Source organism: Triticum dicoccoides, chromosome 2B, assembly GCF_002162155.2.
Source record: "Triticum dicoccoides isolate Atlit2015 ecotype Zavitan chromosome 2B, WEW_v2.0, whole genome shotgun sequence".
NCBI lineage: Eukaryota > Viridiplantae > Streptophyta > Magnoliopsida > Poales > Poaceae > Triticum > Triticum dicoccoides.
In genome coordinates this window covers 540,913,573-540,933,581 of record NC_041383.1, presented here as the reverse complement: position 1 = coordinate 540,933,581, position 20,009 = coordinate 540,913,573, and positions in this window count along the sequence as shown.

Here is a 20,009-nt window from a genome sequence, read left to right as displayed (position 1 = left end):
TTTGGAAAAAAAATAAAAAAATGTGGTTTCTTCTTTCATGAGAGGCACATATTTGCTTCTCGGGGAGGCACAAGTTTGCTTCTATGAGAGATCCTCTCAAAAAGAGAGGGAAAAACATGTTTTTTTCTTTTGCGGGAGGCATAGGTTTTCTTCTCGCGGAGGCACAATTGTGCCTCTCGGAAAAGGAAACAACGCGTATTTTTTCTTCCGTGAGAGGCACAAATTTGTTTCTCATGAAGGCACGGATTTGCTACCGCAAAAGGCACACCTTTGCTTCATGAAAAGGAAAAAAAATCTTCCACGAGAGGCAGAATTGTGCCCCTCGGAAAGGAAAAAAGCCGGTGGGGGAGGGGGTCGTTCTTCAGACTCGTCTTTTTTTTCATGAAAAAGTTAGCCAGAACATATTAATATGGGATTTCGTTTTGAAGATATCTACACGAGAAATGCAACAGTGAAAATGGTTCACGATTTGGGCACATTGTTTAAGAGATAAAATGTTTTGAATAAACGAATCTATCAAAATAGAGAAAACTCCTATTTGAAGCCAGATGTTAGGCAAGCTCCTAATCGGCGGTGCTTGTGCCCACATGCACACCCTCATGGGCCGGCCCAGGTAGAAGACGATCGCTTGATCGCATTTGACCGGTTTTCCCCTTGTTGCTCGATCGCACTTGACCGGTAGCGGTTAACTAGTTTCACCGATCAACCGTTGACTTTTAAAAAAGATACAAAAAATGAAACAAAAAATCACAAAAAACAAAAATAATAATGAACTAAAAAAATTTCATGGATTTTGAAAAAAGTTCATCGAATTTGAAAATAATGTTCAAAAAAATTTATTCATTTTGAAAAACTTCATCGAATTGAAAAAAAGTTCACCAATTTTTTTAGAAAAAATATATCAATTTAATAAAAATGAAAAAGAAAGGCAAAAAAAAGGAATGACTAAAAATGATATAGAAAACCAAAAAAGGAATAAACCAGAGTCCTCTTTTTAGCGCTACAATTTAACGCGCCACAAAAAGAAGAAGAAAAAAAAAGTAAATAAGCACGGAAGGCGAGCTGTCCAAGTTGGTTATGTTGGTTACTACAAACGCATGAGGTTCACAGTTTGATCCTTTTGTGTCACTGATTTTCCAACAATGTTTAGAATTTTGAAAATGTTCCCAATTTGCAAAAACCTGATCACATTTTTTTCAAAAATCGTTCAGAAATCGTGAACTATTTCCCAAATTTTGAAGTCTTTTTCAAATTTGTGATCTTGTTTGAAATTCTATTTTTTTCAAATTTATGAACTTTTTCAAATTCATCCGCAAAATTATAATACATGATGAACATTTTTAAATACATGATGAACATGCTTAAAATACATATTGAACCATAATATTATATAACATGAACATTTTTATAATACAAACCATATTGAACATTTTTTATAATCATGATGAATTTTTAAAAATACATGCTAAATATTTTTGTAAGATAAGATGAACATGTTTATAACTTACAATGAACATTTTTACAATATATTGATTTTTATTATAATACTTGATGAACATTTTTATAATATAGGATGAACATTTTATAATACACATGGAACATTTTTAAAATACATATTGGGCATTTTTATAATACAGGATGAACATTTTTATAATGAAGGATGCACATATTTCGAAACAGAAACCATATTCGAAGGAAAAACCCAAAAAATGAACATGTTTATAAGTTTTTTTGGGGAAATTTCTGATAGTAAAAGAAAAGAAAACAAAAATAGTGGGCTGGCCCGCTGAGTGTAGCCTTCGGCGAATACTCGTTTATTTGCCGCACACGGGTGGTAAATATGATTCGCCCCCTTTCGCCAGATGTACGAGGCACCCGTGTGTTGCAACAGAGGCAAATAGGTTTTAGTGGTTCAACACTAATCATCTCTAACATATAACTCTAAGATCTTTGTGCACATCACCCAGTATTGTTGTTGTCGCATTCTACCGTGGTCATGCTCGTCGTCTCCTCTCGTGGTTGTGATCATCTTTTCTGCTCCCTATCGTGCTCATCCTCGTTGAGTAGCTCGATCAACAAAGCATTATTATTATTCTCCATGGCATGTGGCCGTTGTCTCCTCCCGTGGTCATGGTTATCTTTTCTGCTCCCTATCATGCTCATCCTCGTCGAGTAGCTCGATCAGTGGTGTGTTCTACTGGGTGGCACCCAGTGGTAAATGCTCGGAAAGAGTTATAAGCCTTCGGAACAAAATGGAGCTCCTCACCGTATCGTGCATCTACAGCTGGTCCACACCTAGTAACAAAATCCATCATCTTAGTGTAATTCCACATAACACGGTTTTGAAGATCATTCTTACATCAGAGGACAGACACAATTTTAGTCATAGGAGCAACTTATCTCAGCAGCAATCTATAACAAATGATTAGTGCTCACCAAGAAGAATCTCCCTTTTTATTCAATGCATATTATATATGCTGTAGATGGATCTCCTTTTTTCAGAACTCATTTTTCCCAATCTCCGTACGAAATGAATGTATGAGTGTACATTGTAATGCGTAAATATGGCAATGCTGATGCACAGTCCAATAGTTAATCTGATTGTACATACATGTATATATCCACACCAAATTAAAAGGGGAAATAGTTCTGATGTGGTACAGAACATACCACCAAATGCCACTGAATTTGAAATAGTTTCTTTTTCTAATATGTGATGTTCCACGACGGCAATGTAGGGAAATCTAATATTTTTGAATGGTCCAGCATGAACTATACATTTGTTTCCATGTCAGTTCAGAAACTGTTTGTTGCAAAAATCTATCATCCCCGACAGATCAATGATATATAGGGCACAAGGTTGGTTTGCACATATTATTTTCAATGAAGCAATGGTACGTGAGTTCCATCACAAAACCTGCATCAGTGTTTCATGTTCCAGTTGCGAATTGAATAAAGGATCCAACACTGCAGGTATGTGAATCAGTACCAAGGAGAACCAACACACTATTGGTTAAATGTGTACAACATTATCACATGATTCCCGTACATAGTTTAGCCAGTAAAATACCTCGCCTGGTTGGGATACAAAACCATCAGCACATGTTTTACGCCAAATGACAACAGTTTAACTGAAATCAACTTTAGAAAGAAATCAGGAACTATCCATCATAGTATATCTAGAAAATCAGTAGACTAAACATATCCTTAGCCGCAAGAAAACAACATGACCACCAAAAACACTCGCTACTAACGGGCCAGCCCATATAAGGTATAACGGAGAGAGTTGTTCCCGGTTTTGGGAAGCTTCCAGAAGCTTTCCCAGCCGGTTTTCGGGAACTTCCGGTTGTTTTTTTTCGTTCCGGTTTCTTGGGATGGTTTTGTGTGTTTTTATCCTTTTCCCTTTTTTATTTTTGTTTTTATTTCCTTTTCATTTCTGATTTCTTGTTCTTTTTAGTTCCCCTTCTGTCCTTTATTCAAATTCGATGAACTTTTTTCAAAGTTGATGAACTTTTTCCAGAATCGTAGTTTTTTTTTCAAATCAATGAACTTACTTTCATTTTTTGCTGAATGTTTTTTTTAAATTGACAAACTTTATTCAAATATAATGGACTTTTTACATATTTAATGAGCTTTGTTTCTAAATCAATGAACTTTTTTTCCAAATCACTAGACTTTTTTCAAATTCGATGATCTTTTTTTAGAAGTCGATGAACTTTTTTCAAAATGGATGTATTTTTTTTCAAAACTATGAATGTTTTTGAAATTTATATACATTTTTGAATTCACAGATATTTTTTTTGTTATTTTTAGTGTCAACAGTTGACCAGTCAACCACGGCCAGTCAGCAGCGAATGTAGGCGACCAGTCAAAGATTAATCAGCGAACGCACATTTTTGGGCCGGGCCCAAAAGCGTGCGTGCGTGAGCGCCAGGACCCCTAGTTGGCGCCAAAGGCGCTGACTAGGAGCTCCCCATGAATAAAGGATTGGGGAGTCGGCACTGACGGGAGCGATGCGGGTAGGCCGGTAGCTTCAGATCGTGTGAGCACAATATTTGTAATTCAGCTATGTATGATGAAAACTTTCTTGCGAACCGAATATGTGTGACCAAAACAAAGTAGGTACTCTGCTCTCAGGTATATATTGGACCGAACAAAATGCAGTGCAACTATCTTGATTTCAGGCGACAATTAGTATAGCATATAGGGGTGCAAGCGGGCATCCCGCATAAATGGTCCACCAAATGTAGGAAAGCATTGTTACATAATACTGTATAATCTAATTTGAGCTACAAGGTGCATGCGCTAAATCATGATAAACAGAGAAATGAAACTGTTCATCACATGGAAGAAAACAAGAGGAGGAGATACGTCCGGCACGCCTCTTGCACTGGCGCTGGAGCTACTGGTCGGCCCAATACTGTAGCACGGGACGCCTCTTTCTACTATGTGGTTTCTTTACCAGTTTTTTTTATTGCTTGCAGCGGTTTTCTTCCTTTTTTTTTCTTTTCCTTTTCCTTTTTTTGTTCTTCTTTGGTTTTCTTTGTTTCTTTCTTCGGTTTTCACAAGTTTATTTGGTTTTCCATGGGTTTTTATTCCTTCTTTTTCTTTGTTTTAAGACATGATTACATTTACAATACGCATTACAAATTTTCGTATACGCCAGGACATTTTTTACACACGTCTGACTTTCATAAATACATGATTTTTTTTTCAAATATATGTTTTGATGTCTACTTTTTAAATACACATTGTATATTTTTGTTTAGATTTGATATATTTTTGCATTAAAAAATAAATTATATGTTTTTTGGATATTTTTGTGATTACCTATTAAGCATTTTTTCAAATACATGTTGAATCATTTTTTTGAATGATAAGAAAATTTTGTTAAAACTATGTAAACATCTTTCTGCATTGCATAATTTTTCTATGCAACATAAATATTTTTGAAACTAGTGAACATTTTTTTAAATGTAATTTTCATTTGAATGGTGTAAAACAAAAACAATACTAAACATGTTTTTTACATCATATACCATTTTTTAAATGGCACTTACATGTTTTTAAAACATATGAACATCTTTTTTACACTACATGAACATTATAAAATTCACTAAACTATTTGTCGATAATATATCTATTTCATTTTTTCAGTACAAACAAAAGAAAATAGAATGCATGGCGTCAACCAGACGAATGGGTACTGGGCTGGCCCGGTAACAAACACACTGTAGGCGGATCGAGCTACTGCCTCGCACGAAGCAGAGATATCCGTTTTTCTGCACTATACTGGAATATTTTTGGTATAGCGTACACCAGGTTGCCACAGTGCATCAACAGAAAAAACACTGCAACTAATTCGGAAGCATCCCCAATGGTTACTTGGGGTGGGCTCAGAGCGCATCACTTGGGGCGCTCTCAGCCGCCATCATGTGTCACGCTCTGGGCGCTTCCTCCGGGTTTTTTTTCGCACACGGTTTGGGCTTTTTAGATGATTTTTGTTTGTTTATTTTTTTCGGCTTTTCAACGGTCTTTCTCACCTTTTCAAAAAAAATAACTTTTTGAAAAAAATTGCATGGAAAAACGCATTTTTTCTTCTTCTGAGAAAGACACGGTTTTTACTTTCACAAGAGCCACGGTTTTGCCTCCGCGAGAGGCACGGCCGTGCCTCTCGGAAAAAAACGTATTTTCTCTTTTTTTTTTCTTTGCGAGAGGCACGGCCGTGCCTCTCGAAAACGAAAAAAACGCGTCTTCTTTTTTTCTTCTTCCGCGAGCGACACTGTTTTGCTTTATTTTCTATATCACTTTGATCCTAGAAATATATGTTGAAACTTCCTAAAAAAGGAACCATCTGAATGTCTCCGGATCCAAAAGGCATTATGTTCTATATCAGCTTTGATCCTAGAAATATATGTTGAAACTTTCTGAAAAAGAAGGAACCATCTGAATGTCTTTGAGAAAGTGATTTTGCATAATCACTACGAAACCATAAAATCGATCATCAAGTTAATTGAACAGACAAGTTCATACATAATTTAATGTAACTTAGGGGCCAATCCTGCTTCAATAGACATCATCCCCTACTCAAAATATCTCTAATCGAATAGTAACATCACGACCCCAATTTTTGAATGGCAAGCTAAAATCCTGCTCATTGTGACTATTTCTTTCCATCGAGAGCAAGGAAGGGGAGAAATTTGAAAATCCATACAATCCCACAAGATTAGATCAAAAAAGAGCGAAGCGATCCTTCATAGGGCTTGAAGTCGCACACAAAAGAGCGAAGCGATCCTTCAGTGTATTTGCCTACCTGTGTGGTCCTCCTCCCTCGCCGCCGCCGTAACATCAGTGGCAGCGATGGCCTTGCCGTGAGTTTGTACTGAAGTTTTGTATGGGCGGTGAGTGGTGGGCATCCACTTTGGAAACAAAGGAGACGATTTGGGGGCCCACGACGGCCGGCCCTTGCCCCCCCCCCTCCCTCAGGGCTGGCCCTGGAATCACCTTGCAACAACTTTTACACATTTTTTATTTTCAGTTTTGTTTTATTTTGAAAATAGGAAAATATTTGCCACACATTATCATTTTGTTGCCTTGTGCAACTAGCATGACAAGCAAGGATTGACAACCCTTGTAGGCCTGTTGGGAACACAAGCAAAGTTTTGACTATGTTGCAAAGCCAATTGTTGCAGGAAGCTAGTACTCCATGGATTGATACCTTGGTTTCTCATCTAAGGGTATCTTGTTACTTACTACAAACCCCTCCACTTGGAAGCCCAACACCTTGCCCCAGGCAAGCAAGTAAGTTGCCGGCGTCGTTGTCGAGGAGTACATGTCCTGAGAGAAAATTTTACTTTCCGTCAACGTGCCATCAACTAAGTCTGTGGTGTCGTTGTCAGGGAATATGATGAATCCAAAATTGCACCATTTTTTTAGTTTTATGTTGTAATCGTAAGTTTTGTCGAAATTTTACCGCATTTGTGGACCCTTTTGTTCAATTTCACTAGGATCTTGAGCCGAGGAGGAAACCTGGATGTTAAAGGAGAAAACACAAGTATATGAGTGAAAACCACTTTAATTGACATGATTGGAACGTACCATGAAAATGTAGTTTTACTTTATATGGGGTCTTTGGCGCAGAATTGCAAGGCATCTACGTATGTCTCATGTGGTGACTATGTGTAATTAGTCTTTTTTTTTAATTGTTACTTCTCAAAACAAACCTATACGTGGTTATTGAGCAAACGTGGGGCTTTTTTGCCATGTCAGTGTATTTGGCTCTAAAGCTTAGGTTAATCGACCACATAAGGATTTTCTTTTGTGTGCGACTTTTAAAAACAAAACCCTCACTAAGGATAGCTTGGTGCAATCCGGCTGGGTGCGGAATATGAAATACTCCGTTTATGCTTCGCAAGAAAGTAAAGTTGATGAAGTGTTCTTTTAATATGCTATGACATATTGTGTTTTAGGATAGTTAATGTACTTTCAACATTGGGAATTGCTCAGGAGGTTCTTTGCTTAATTTTTTATCCTAAAATTAGGCTGGTGTGGAATATAGATTATATGTTTTGTAGCAAAGTAAAGATAATTGATTGTTTTTGAATATGCTACGTCAAACTATATATTGGGGATGTTGAATGTACTTTTAACATTTGGGAGTTGCTTAGGAAGTTCTTTGTTATCTATAGTTGGATTACTCTATTTAATTTAACCAGAAAGTAAGTACCCGTTTGACCTGGGTTTGGTTACTTGGAAAACTTGACGGGGGGATGAACCCCGGGCAGGCAACAGAACCCGGATCCTTTTCAAAAACGACGAGGCCAGCATTGCCCCTCAAGCCGGCTCACGCTTGGCCGGGTCGCCCAACCCGGCCAAGTCCTTCGACCCAGCCGAACTCTCCAACCCAGCCAAGCTCCTCGACTCGGCCTCAACAACCAGCTCAAGACGGCCGAATCCGGCATGCCAAGACTTCCCCAACAATCAGCTCCGTCCTTGGCGTGTTCCTTAACCCAGCCACGGGTCAGCTCCCGTCCCATCCAGGCCGTACGATGGGACGAGTCTCCACCTACCGATGACCGAGGCAACAGTGCCCCGCCCATGCCTCGGGTTAGCCGGAGTGTGGCAACAATGCCCCTCACCTGCCCGCTGACCAGGGTTGGCGTGGCAACAGTGCCCCCGTCATCACTACTGACGCCAGCAAGCGGCAACCTGATAGAGCGCCACTGTACCCGACTCAACCCAGCCACTCCCTGACGATCGACAAGACGGTGCAACAGTGCCCCTAATTAAGCAAGCAGGACCCGCACCTAGGAGAACCCAGCGAGCCCTGTCATCCGGCGGGTCCCAGCTTTGGGTTTCTAGACGCTGGCAAGCCGGCCCTACGGCCTTATAACATTACCATTGTACCCTTGGGGGGTTGGCCTATAAAACCCCCCAGGAGCCCTCATGCATACAAGCAAGCAAGCAGGAAGCACGCAGAGAAGTAGCCAACCGATCAGTAGAACAAACAGACACATGCAGGGAAAGGGAGCAGCCCAAGCCCTGGCCAGCCCTCCTTCTACCTCCAAACAACTCTAGGAGCAACGTTGTACTGTTGCATATCAACCACACTCGGCAGGACTAGGGGTGTTATCTCTCCGGAGAGCCCCGAACCTGGGTATGTCTTGCGTCCTGCGCTCGCTCATGCCGACCTCGTCTCTGAAGCCCACCAGTGCCCTCGAGCCTCCTCCTCTCTTTAGCCATCCCTTGGCATTAGCCGTGCGCCCACCACAACAGTTGGCGTCCATCGTGGGGCAGCTCGAGGTCCTGACCGGGAGCATGCTTCAGACGGGGCTCCTCTCCGACTCCGACGAGCCCGTCATGTTGGCGGACGATATCATCGACGCGCTCGCCGCCTCCTTCACCGCACTGCCCATCTCCGATGCGCCTGCTGCCGACATCAACGGCGCCATCCCGCCCGTCTACGAGACTCCCGTGAAGAACATGCGCGCTGCCCAGGCGGCCACAGTCGGCCTGGACCAACTCGCGGGCGAGGAGCTGAGGGATCGCCTGAAGCAGGTGAACGACCTCCTCGACGCGGCCAACGCACAGCAAGACCGCCTCAACCAACTCGCCAAGCCGACGGGATCCGGCTCCGCCCGCGCTGGCGAACCCGGCGATCATCAACACACGACGTCCTCACCACCCGGCGAGGCGCACTCGGCCGCACCCGGACCCGGCGCGACCCTGCCCCGACGACCGCCGGCGGCTTAGGCAATGAGCCGGCCTTGGAAACCCGGCGCGAACCCGACCAACCCGGCCGGCGTCTGTCTCCAACCGACCCGCCCCTCGCGGCCCGGTCGCCAGCCGACTCGGCGCACACGCCATCGACAACACCGACGCTCGCCACTGCCTCGGCCGGCTCGCTTTCTCCCTGGTGGTGGAGGAGTGCGGCACTGTCGGGCAGGCCTACTTCAGTCCATGCATCCGGGACGAGCCCTTTCCCAAAGGGTTCACGCTCCCCTGCGACACCCCCAAGTACAACGGGACCGTGAAGCCGAAGGACTGGCTTACCGACTACACCACCGCCATCGGAATCGCAGGTGGCAACCACTAACTCGGCGTGCGCTACGTGCCGCTCATGCTCCAAGGGTCGGCCCGCACCTGGTTGAACAGTCTGCCGGTGGGCAGCGTCAACATGTGGGTCAACTTCGAGCAGGCTTTCGTCCGCAACTTCACAGGGACCTATCGGCGACCCGGCCGCCCCACCCAGCTTGCCATGTGTGTGTAGGGGCCGGCGAAAACCGGCCGCGAGTACCTCGCACGCTGGGCCGAGCTCCGGAACAACTGCGAGGGCGTCCATGAAGTCCAAGCGGATCCAGTATTTTGTCAACGGGTGTCGGGATGGCACCCTCCTTAAACACAAGCTCTTATGCTCCAAGCCGGCCACCATGGTCGCGCTCATGATGACAGCGGACAAGTACGCCAATGCCGACTCTGCCATGAAGATCCAGGTGGTGCTGGATGAAGCCGGCAAAGCAAAGCCAGTTCCCCCTCCGAAGCCGGCCGGCGAAGGCAGCCAGTAGCAGCACAACCAGCAGAACAACAAGCGCAAGGCCGACCAGCCGGCCCAGCGCTACGACAACCGGCTCGTCGCGGCCGCCGAGCAGGCACCCGCGACCGACCCGGCAGCTAAGCGCCGGCAAACCGGCAAGATGGGGTGGCAACCCGCCATGAGATTTGAAGAGATGCTCGATGCCCCCTGCAAGCACCATAGCGATGCAAGGCCGTCCATGCACATGCTTCGGCAGTGTGCCATCACCAAGCGCATAATGAGGGGCGACGTCCCGCCCCCTCCGGCTCCGGCTCCAAGAGCGGGTCGGCCGCCTCCACCACCTCCGCCGCCCCCGGCTCGCGGTGCAATGCGCGATGATGTCTACCCGGATCAGAACGCGGCCTACATCATCTTGACCAGCCTCGGCGATGACAAGTGCAGCGAGCATCTCCTTCGGTAGGAGGTGAACACCGTCGTCCCGGCCAAGCCGGAGTACATGCACTAGTTGGACCGCCCGGTCACATGGACCCGGGAAGACCACCCGACTGTCATGCCGAATTCGGGTGGCTACGCCCTCATCCTCAACCCCACCATCGTCGCGCCCCGGTGCACATGCAAGTTCTCCCGAGTCCTCATCGAGGGCGGCAACAACATCAACATCCTCTACCGCGACACCACGACCAGGCTCGGCCTCGAGGCCAAAGACCTAGAGCCAACCCAGACAATCTTTCACGGCATAGTTCCTGGCCTCTCCTGCTCTCCGATTGGTCGAGTCCGGCTCGATGTCATTCAGCGACAGCAACCACTTTCGGTGCGAGACGATCTGGTTCGAGGTGGTGGACCTATCCAGTGCGTACCACACACTGCTGGGTCGGCCCGCGCTCGCCAAGTTCATGGTGGTCCCCCATTACGCCTACCTGAAGATGAAGCTGCCGGGTCCGAAGGGCCTCATCACCATCACCGTCGACTACAACAAGTCCCTGGAGTGCGCCAGAGATGGTGCCAAGCTGGCCGAGTCGCTGGTCATAGCCGAGGAGCGGCGCCAGCTCGAACGGATCGTCGCCCTGGCCAACGAGACATCAGCCGCGCCGATCTCGGCCGAGGAGCCGGCTAACGAAGCCGCCTTCAAGCCCTCCAAGGAGACTAAGAAAGTGAAGCTGAACCCGGAAGACCCCAGTTGCAGCAAGTATGTTGTCGTAGGCGCCTGCCTCAACAGCAAATAGGAAGGCGAGCTCATCGACATCCTCCGTGAGAATCGGGATATTTTTGCATGGACCCCAAAGGACATGCCGAGTATCCCGAGGAAGTACGCCGAGCACAAACTCTCCACGTCCGCAAGGACGCCAAGCCTGTCCGCCAACCCCTACGATGTTTCTCCTAAGAGAATAGAAGAACCATCGGTGAAGAGGTTGCCAAGCTTTTGGCGGGCGGCTTCATCATGGAAGTGTTCCACCCCGAGTGGCTGGCCAACCGGTCCTCGTCCTGAAGAAGTACAACACATGGCGCATGTGCATCGACTACACCAGCCTGAAAAAGGCCTGTCCCAAGGATTCGTTCACCCTCCCGCGGATCAACCAAGTCATCGACTCGACGCCGGGTGCGAGCTCCTGTCCTTCCTGGATGCTTACTCCGGCTATCACCAGATAAAGCTAGACCCGGCCGACGCCCTGAAGACGTCCTTCATCACGCCCTTTGGGGCGTATTGCTACATCACCTTGTCATTCGGCCTGAAGAACGCCGGCGCCACCTTTCAGCGCTGCATGCAGAAATGCTTGTTGCCGAAACTCGGCCGCAACATCCACATTTACGTGGATGACATCATGGTGAAGACCAAGCAGCACCACATGCTCCTCGAAGACCTGAAGGAAACATTTGCCAACCTGCGCGAATACAAAGTCAATCTCAACCCGGAGAAGTGCGTTTTCGGCGTCCCAGCCGGAAAGCTACTCGGCTTCCTCGTCTCGGAGCGCGGCATTGAGGCGAACCCGGAGAAGATCAAGACCATCGAGCGCATGCGCAAGCCAGCTCGGCTGCGCGATGTACAGAAGTTCACCGACTGCTTGGCCTCGGTAAGCCGGTTTCTTAGCCGGCTGGGCGAGAGAGCCTTGCCCCTGTATCAGCTGCTGATGAAGACGATGCCGTTCAAATGGAATGACCAGGCGGACGAGGCTTTCCAGGACCTCAAGTGCATGCTCTCCACCGCGCCGGTCCTGGTCGTGCCGGCCGAGAAGGAGCCGCTATTTCTCTACATTGCCGCGACCTCGCGGTCGGTTAGCATGGTGATGGTGGTCGAGCGACCAGAGAAGGGCAAGATCCAAGCCGTCCATCGCCCGGTCTACTACCTGAGCGAGGTGCTCTCCGCCTCCAAGCAAAACTAGCCGCACTACCAGAAGATGTGTTACGGCGTGTACTTCACTGCCAAGAAATTGAAGCGGTACTTATAAGAGCATGTTATCACCGTGGTCAGCTCGGGTGCTGGGACGCCTTTGGCTGGGTCGCCAAGTGGTCGCTCGAGCTAGCCGGCCACACCATCCTCTACGAGCCCCGCACCATGATCAAGTCCCAGTCCTTGGCCGACTTCCTCGTCGACTGGACCGAGACCCAGTACCTGTCGTCGCTGCTGGACTGGACGCACTGGCGCATGCACTTCGACGGCTCCAAGATGAGTCTCGGCCTAGGGGCCGGCATTGTGCTGTCTTCCCCGAAGGGCGACCGACTTTTCTACGCGCTCCAGATCCACTTCGCCACTTCCAACAATGTCGCCGAGTATGAAGCCCTTGTGCATGGTCTCCGGCTTGCCAAGGAACTTGGCATCCGGTGCATCCTGTGCTATGGAAACTCAGATCTAGTGGTGCAGCAGTGCTCCGGCGAGTGGGACGCCCGCGACCCCAACATGGAGAGCTACTGCTTCCTCATCCAGAAGCTATCCAAATTCTTCGTAGGCTGTGAGTTCCTCCACGTCCCGCGCGCAGAAAATGAGGCGGCCGACACGCTCGCCAAGATCGCCTCGTCCTGGCAGTCCATCTTGTCCGGCATCTCCCTCGAGCACCTGCAGAAGTCGTCCATCAAGCAGTCTCCGGACTCTGACTCCATCTACGTTTCAGACAACCCGGTCGCGATCCAGCCCGGGGACTTCCGAACCCGGCCCGGGGACTGCCGAACCCATCCCGGGGACTGTCAAACCCGTCCCGGGGACTGCTGAACCTGGCCCGGGGGCTGAAGCCCTCGACCCGTACATCGTCGCCCTCGACCCGGCTGCCGCCCAACCCGACCCGGGGGCTGCCGCCCCAGAACCCGCCCTGGTGGCCATCTTCGCCATGGTGACGGCCCCATCTTGGGCCCTGCCCATCTCGGAGTTCTTGGAAAACGGGGTCCTCCCCATGGACGAGACCGAATCCCGACAAGTGCAGCGTCGGGCGTCCGCCTACAGCATCATCAACAAACAGGCTCGTCAAGCGCAGCTCCACCAGCGTGTTCCAACGCTGCGTCGAGCAAGACCAAGGCATTGAGATCCTCCTCGACATACACCAATGCGAGTGCGGGCACCACGCCGCCTCGCGGTCCCTGGTGGCCAAGGCTTTCCCCATGGTTTCTACTGGCCTACGGCCCTCCAAGACGCCGAGTCACTCGTCCTCAAGTGCGAGGGATGCCAGCGCTTCAGCAACCGCAGCCACCAGCCGGCGTCAGCACTCCAGACCATCCCAATCGTCTGGCCCTTCGCGGTCTGGGGACTCGACATGGTGGGGGCCTTCAAAACTGCCTGAGGCGGCATGACGCATTTGCTGGTGGCGGTGGACAAGTTCACCAAGTGGATCGAAGCATGGCCAATCAAGAAGCTGGATGGGCCGACGACCGTCCGGTTCATCAAAGACATCGCGGTACGCTACGACATGCCGAACAGCATCATCACGGACAACGGCACCAACTTCGCCAAGGGCGTGCTCGCGCAATACTGCTCTGACTCCGGCATCCGCCTCGACTAGGCTTCCGTTGCACACTCGCAGTCCAACGAGCAGGTCGAGTGGGCCAACGACCTCATCCTATCCGGCATCAAGCCACGGCTCGTCGAGCCGTTCATCCGCTCACCCGGCAGCTGGCTCGACGAGTTGCCGGCCGTCCACTAGAGTCTCCGCACCATGCCAAACCGGTCGACCGGGTTCACCCCTCTCTTCCTTGTTTATGGAGCCGAAGCCGTCATCCTGACCGACATCGAGTTCGACTCGCCGCGTGTCGCGATGTACACCGAAGCCGAAGCTGAAGCCAAGGAAGCCAGCGAAGACGGCGTCGACCTACTCGAAGAAGCGCGCCTCCTGGCGCTAAGCCGTTCAGTCATCTACCAGCAAGGCCTGAGGCACTACCACAACAAGAATATCAGGCCCCTCGCATTCCGCAAGGGAGACCTCATCCTCCGACTCGTCCAAGAGCAAGCTGTCCAGCACAAGTTGTCCCCTCCATGGGAGGGCCCATTCATCATCAGCAGGGCCTTGTGTGATCATGCCTACTACCTCATCGACGCCCGCAAGTCAAACAAGCGCAAGAGAGATACCGCCAGTGAAGAAACAACCCAGTCGTGGAATGTGGAACTCCTCCACCCGTTTTACAGTTAGCTGTATGCACGTATGTATTGTTACCTTTTGTAATCGCATGAAACTATGGAGTCCCCGAACGACGCTCGGGGTCTGCCCTTTTTCGACCAAGTTATTGTGTCTCCTACATTTGCGCATCACTTTGCTCTTAAACCCGACCACCGGTCCGACACGCTCGACCCGGGGGCTGGCCGGCTTGGTCGCCACCCGCCGCCTTCCTTGGTGATTTCTGACGCGTTAAGGATGCCGCGGCCCCCCACTTCGCCCTAGGCCCTAGAATCGGCTTTGGCTGTCGGCTGGCAAGCACAACGGGCCAGAGCACCAGCACACCTCAAACACTAAGTCAAGGATCACCGGGTCGCCCAACACGGTCCGTCACTTTAAGTGGCCGCACGACCGGCTGCCCACCAACCGGCTTCGTCGGATTGCCGCCAGCCGACCCAGTGGGTGTTTCGCTCGCGCTCAACGTTTTGAAAGCCTAAGTACCGTGCGCTCCTCTCAAAGACCGAACTCCTTGTCACTGACTGGAGCCTCGGCCGTCAGACTCGCGGAGGGGGTGGGTCGAGAGAGGAAAGTCGCAAGAAAACGACTCAAAAAGCAAAAAAAGCAAAAGCACAGGCATCTACGAAATATACACATCACAAAATTTAAAAAATAGTCCCAAGGCCAGAGTTCATTCTCCCGAATACCCCCAGTGGGTGGGTGGACCTGCTACCTAACAGAAAGTTTCGCTAAGATATGACAGAGCATCCTCAGGCATCTCCAGGGCCGGCGCGGAGCTGACGGCTCCCCCTTGGCGGCCTCCAGGTCCTCCGAAGTGCCGGTGTCCTCCTCGTCGGCACCCCCGTAGCGGTAGACATTCATATCCTTAGAGCTACCCTCCAGGTCGTGCAGAAGCAGGCCATAGTCGTCGCCAGGCACGACTCCGCCATCTTCCGCCCGCTCCGGGTGGAACTCATCATGGAAGGCGAACCCGGTGATATAGCTGGCTCGGGAGCGATCCGTTCGCCCTGTGCCTGCAGCTGATGCTCCGACCCGGCCCGCTGGCCCATCAACGCATCCAGTTGCAGGTCCGGGTGCCAGGACACCGCAAACCTGAGCGCCATCTCGGCGCCAGCACGAGCGGTGGAAACGCGCCACTCATGGAGCCGGTCTGGCCCCTACTCCAGCCACCGTTCCAGCCACGTGAAGCTGTTCGGCGCGACGGAACCCGAACATAGGGCCGCTGTCATCATCACGCCGGCCTGAGAGAGCCATCCCATCTGCTTGCCCAAGACTCGCAAACGAGCCTCGGCGGTGGTCATGATCTCCGGGAAAGTCCAAGCCACCTGTGGGCCGGGCCCGAAGCCAACAACCCCCAGCGGGTCATGCTGGAAGAGGACGGCTTCCTCTGCCAGCTGACGCGTCTCCGAAAAGGCCCCTGCCAGGAAGCAAAGCAAGTCAGAAAAAGTCACCAAGGACAAGAAGCCGGGATCCCATCCCGGCAGAACTCAAGAAAAGCACTTACTAGAGAAGGACTCTTCCAGGTGCTACGCTTCAAGCAACGTACCGCGCTGCTCCCGAGCAATGGTGCGGTCACGCTCATGGAGCGTCTTCTCCAAGTAGGCCACCTTGGCAAGGGCCGCCTTCAGCTTGGCGTCCTTGTCCTTGGTCGCCTTCTCGGACGCTTCACGGCGGCGGGTCTCCCCTTGACGGGCCTCCTCTGCCGCGGCCATCAGCCCTTTCAGGCACTCAACCTTGGCCTGAAGATGGCCCTTGTCGTCGGCCAGCTTGCCGCGTTGCTGCTCCACCTCGACCAGGGCCCATTGCGCCTCCACAACCTTGGCGGCTTCCGCCTTGAGGCGCTCCACTTTGGCCTCAAGACGGCTCTTACCGCCCGCCAACTGCTCCTGCAGCCGGCTGGCTTCATCGAGCGCCCGCCGGGCTACCGCCGCCTCCGCCTCCGCCTTCGCCTGCGCCACCTCGGCTCCAAGCCGGCCGGCATCGGTGACAAGCCGGTCGTAGTGGAGGCCGACCCAAAACAGCCGGGTCTTTTGAGACAGCACCTCGGCTACAAGAAGAAGATTCAGAAACAAAGGAACAGTCTCAAGATTCGACCCAACTGCTACGCATTTGGCCCAAATCTCAGGGGCTACACCCAGTGCGTGCGCTATCGCACCCCCACTAGAAAAAGAGCACAAGAAAAATACCTGCGGTGACGCAGAGCTCCTCCTCCTTGGCGGCGAGCTGCTCCTTGAGCTGCCGATACTTGCCCACGAGCCGGTTGAAGGCGCTGACCCGGTAGGAATCCAGTTGCTGCAAAAGGCAATGATCAGCACAAGGCGACATTTTAAGATTCGACCCAACTACTATGTAGTTGGCCCGAACCTCGCGGGCTACATCTAGTGGGTGCGCTAGCACCCCCTCCCCCCACGAAGAAGAAGTCGCAGAAGTGGAAAAAGCAAAAGACAGGGAAAAGAACTTACCAGCACGGCGCGCTCCGTTCTGGGCGAAGGCTTGGATCCGGTTTGCTCCACCTCGGTCTGGGCGAAGGCGTGGATCCGGTCCTTCTGCCCTCGCAGACGGCGGCTGACGGCATCCATCGCCACCTCCACCTAGGTCTAAGGCTCGAAGACCTCGCCGGCCCCGCCCCACGCCGGCAGTGACCCGGCGGGCCAGCACCCGCCTGGCCTGAGTACTAGGGCATGCTCTCCACTGGCCGCTCCCCCTGTGGCCGGCGTCTCCCCCCGACGCCCCCTCCAGCGCCATTGCCGGCTTGACATCCGGGGCGGCCCGCGGCGCCACCACCAGTGATGTCTCGCTCGTCAACGCCCGGGGTGGCCTGCGGCGCCACCACCAGTGGCATCTCGCTCGTCGACGCCCGGGGTGGCCTGCGGTGCCACCACCAGCGGCGTCTCGCTCGTCGACGCCTGGGGCGCCCCCTGCGGCATCGTCTGCGGTGCCTCCTCCAAGACAGCATCGCCGCCGCCTCCATCGACCCCCGCCCGCTCAACCGCGTCAGTACGCGGCAAGGTGTCATCCCTAATGACCACGACCTCCCAATCGAGGTCCACCACCTCCGCATAGCCTCCTTGGCCGCGCTCCCCCACCGACTACGGCTTAAAGACCGTCGCCGCCATCATTGTCCCCATCAGCATCTCCGGCCACGCCAGCTCCTCGCTGGCTCGCGCCCACATCGCCGCGGTGTTGGTCCAGGCCTGGACCGATGCCGCCTCCAGCTCTGCCTCGGCCCTGTTCCGATCCCGCCAGGCCAAGCCTTCGGTGTCGGTCGGGTCCAGGCCAAGATCCGAATCCGTCGGCTCCTCCTCGTCCCAATCGGCGGCGGTGGACCAGCTCCTCTGGAATGTGGCGTCCTCGGTGGACGCGGTGTCCGCCACCGCCCTCGCCAGCAAGATCGCCGACCTAAAGTTCAAGACGAAGTAAAAAACAAGCAGGGCCGCTCGGCCACTCGGATGCAAGCAGAGAAACTTACCCCGACAGCACCAGAACGGCGGGCCTCGTCGGCCTCTCCTGCGGAGCATTGCGCCTCCTCTTGGCGGCCGGCCTCGCACCCCCGGCCGGGTTCGCCGCACGCTCCACGGCCAGGGACCACGGCACGATGTTGTCCTTCCCGTGCGGCTGGCTCTCCACCGACGGCCCCCGCGACGACCCGGCATCGCCCGCGCCACCGCCTCCTCCGCCCAGCGCCACTACACCAATGGCTCGCATCAGCATTGCCCGTGCCTCGTCACGCCTGGCAACTCAAGGAATACAAAAGACAAAGCTTACCCGAATGGTGCCCTGCGTCGACGTCGGCGGCCGCCTCCTCCCCTCCACCATGGACCGCGGGCTCCTCCGACCCGGCTCGCACCACCTGCAATGGCGCCCGGGCGTAAGGATGTCGGATGGCGTTCAGAAGCACCTCCCATGTCGCATCAGGATGAATGAGAAGATGTGCAGCAGCAAAGTATGGAGACTAGGGACTCACCATGGGCGCCGGATTCGCGTGGCTGTACGGCGGCTTGCCGAACTGCCAGTCGTCTCGCAGCACGGCCTTGGAGATGTCGTTGACCTGGCGAGCAACCTGGTCCGCCCCCAAGCGCATGGCCGACATACGGTTGGGATCCTGAAGACCGGTCATTTGACTGATGAGGCAGCTACATCGCTGCAGCGGCAGGACCCGATGCATGATGAAGGCGGCGATGAGGTCGGTGCCGATGAGCCTCTCCCGTGCTTCATCTCCGACACCCGCTCGCAGAGGTTGAGTGTCTCTTGTGACGGGTGCCTGGGGTAGTAACCCCAGTCCATCTTCGCCCGCGGTGGCGCGTTGACGAAGGGCGACAGGTTGATACGGTCCGCGCCGAGGTTGCAGACATAGAAGAAAGAATTCTGCCATTTCTTGGCAGAATCTTCCATCGGAATCTTGTGGCAATTAGTGCCCGACTGCTTCGAGATAACAGCGGCCCCGCAGTCGGACATCTCCCCGGCTCTCAGCCCATGCTGATTCAAGGAGAAGAAGCGCACACAGAGGTCGATCGAAGGCTCGACCCCCAGGTACCCCTCATAGAGGGTGGCGAAGCCCGAGAGCTACACAATGGCGCCAGCGCCAAGATGATGGGGCTGGAGCCCAAAGAACTCCAGGAAGTTGTGAAAGAAGGTGCTCGCAGGAAGGCTGAACCCGCGCTTGAAGTGCGGGAAGAAGACCACGCGCTCCGTGCCCTCGGGCAGCGGTTCTTGCTCGCCCTGCGGCAGGCACACGGCAACCTCCGTCTCCCTCGGCAAGCGCCTGGTGGTGCGGAGGTAGGCGATGTCGTCAAGGGTGACGGTCGAGACCATCCACGAGCCTGATGGCAGCGCCATCGACAGAGATGAAAAAGAAAGAAGGTGAGCAACGATAGAGCTCTGCTCGAAACGGCGGGCGTCGCAGCGCGGCGGTCGCAAGAGGCAGAGAGAGGATGAAGAGGCAGGGCAGCGCGGGCGAGAATGATATCCACCGCCCCCTCGCCCCAATTTATAACACCCAGTTCGAAACATGGGGAAGTGGGATAGTTTGCGCCTGCTCTTCCCACTTCCCCGCAATAAGTGTGCACGTACGCACGCAATAACTGCATGGAGAAGAGCAACCGACTTGCGGATGCCGCAATAAATCCACGCGCGTGGGCCAAGGGCGCGCGGTGGCGGGCCCCAGCGCGTCGCCTAGCCCCGTCACGCGCGTGGCCTATCAGGCTCCTCCGACTTCTAGGCGCCATGTGGCGCCCGCACGAAGCCCAACGGATCGCCTCAAGATTCGACGGACCCTCCGATTTCCCGTTGCTGCCGGGATGCTGCGATCCAGTTTCCGGAAACCGGCACACATTGGGTGTTGCCGGACCCGGCGGTCGCAAGATTTGCCTCGTCGGGAGGGGGGCTGT